Source organism: Plasmopara halstedii (genome assembly GCF_900000015.1).
Source record: "Plasmopara halstedii genome assembly, contig: Scaffold_2386, whole genome shotgun sequence".
Taxonomy (NCBI): Eukaryota; Oomycota; class Peronosporomycetes; order Peronosporales; family Peronosporaceae; genus Plasmopara; species Plasmopara halstedii.
In genome coordinates this window covers 130968-133176 of record NW_020189293.1, presented here as the reverse complement: position 1 = coordinate 133176, position 2209 = coordinate 130968, and positions in this window count along the sequence as shown.

Genomic DNA, 2209 nt, shown 5'->3' with positions numbered 1-2209 from the left:
CTTCAGCTTGGGGAATCTGAGACGACGAGTTTCTCGGTTATTGCGTCTTTTCGTTAGGAGTGTCAAGTGCGTTAAAAATTCTAGTCAGCCCGCCAAAGAGGGCTAGAGCTTGAGAGAAAGCCCACGATTTAAAAAAATTTAGCGGCGCAATTTGCCAGACTCTCTTTCGTAGTTGGTAGTGGTTATCATCTTAATGAAGGACCTCCGAAGATATGCGACTTGCCTCGACGCTCTCCGTGTTTTTAGCCTAATTTTGGAAAGCGGCTGGTGTTGCATTGGCTGCACAAAATCACCTTCGTGCCGCGGGGATCGTAGGAGCACTGGAAGTTCCAGCTTTACGAGCGCGCCAGAGGCTATGAGCATCAGCCATGTTGACGAGAAAACATGACATCTCTTGGCAGCTTGGCTATATTAGGGCACTCACAGGTGCTGCATTTATGAAACTCTGAAAGCACTACCTTTGCTTTAGCTAGATAAATACAAAAGATCGCCTCTCGCATTAAGAAGAACGACCTCTTGCCGGTATACGACGAGTCTCTGAAGGAGCAGGGCGGCCTGCAACTGGTTTATTGTACCTCATAGACAGCGTGGTCCATGGGACCCTTTTTAAGTGAGCGACTTTCCAAAAATGATGTTCACAACCCGTTTTGATTGTCGATATTAACGTTTAAATATTTGCTTTGCAAAGCCCCGACCGGGCCAGCAGCTTAGTGCGATTGCGTACAGCTTGCGACTGTCAAAAGTAGAAGTCAAAAATTTGGATACATTGGAGATGTCAGATACGGATACGATTCACGCACGGCTTGCGACGAAGATATTGTTTGAAAGTGTCGAAGGCTATATTTGAGCTTCAATTGAATTTTGAGATTTGCGACGACAAGGAACGTTGCGTCCAGTTGAACCCAATTTTGAAAACTTGATCTACGACCTCAATCTTGGTTCGACGTGGCTAGAACCCTCAAGGTATAGATCGGCTGGAAATTGAACAAATCAACTCCTTTTTTGTATTGTATCGTTCGTGAGACATGAACCCACTCAAATTCGGAAGCAGAAGCGCTTTGGCTCCGGATCATAGCCGTGATAACTTCTGTGCAGAATATGATAGGCCTAGCATTAAAAGCAATGGTTTTGCTAGGTATGTCAAGAAGAATGAGGGTGGCAGAAGCAAAGTAGCAAAGATTGTATGTCATGGTCTTAAGAGTAAATATCTGCTGAGACGGGGAAGAATGACTGTATGTCGTGCTCCACGGAGTGTATCTCTGGTATAATGTTCAATAACCGCTGTGCGCTGTAATCTCTTGCGCCAGCGCCGATGGACATTAATTGTGACTCGGTCCCGCGGTCTGCCTTGACAGAGCTGAGGGAATAAATGGCGACTCTTAGCCAAGTGTAACAGGTTTAGGCGTTGAAGTATAACGAATGCCTCACTCTTACCACAATATGCCAGAGGTGCTGACTCAGTACTACTGAGTGACAGGCACACTGTGCGAGACAATGCATCTCCACCTAGAGGTGGCGAAAAAGCTTAAGAAGGGACTGGGGTAATTCTAGAGAGTAAAGGCCCTCACTCACTACATCTATCATTTGTTACAGAGCTGAAAGAATATCTTCAGTGAATCGATCTAGTCACCGGAACGTTAAAGCTGCGACCAGACAGATGCTGAGCTCATTATCCATCATGAAGAAATCATTAAAGACCCTCAAAGAAACTTGAGAGCGAGAATCGAGATAACTGTTCTCAACATACCATTGTTCCTTTTTATTTTTGATCTAAAAATACCATTTTGACATGGTGCAACGGACCCACCAAGCTTTTACTTAAAAAGCTTTATTGCGCCATTAAGCTGACTTGGTTCCTGAAACTAGATATTGCATCACACGGCAATGGCTCTGACCAAGGAGAAACGCTTCCATCACATGTAAAGCACGAAGCGATTTGGTAAGATAGATTAAACTCTTCAACTCGGCACAATTTTTCTGTATCAAAAAAGTTTTGTGACGGGTCACACGGCACCTTCCACAGAGGAAGCTTGACTCTCCAGAGTATACAAACTCTAAGTGAACGGCAGTTCACAGATCCTTGGTCAGAGGACACGTTAACCAAATTTAGGTAGGTTTAAGACTGAATATATTTATAGGTGTTCTTTAATGTCTTCCTACATACTAACTGCAAGTCACCTATAAGGTATCCTATATGTTTTCCTATTGG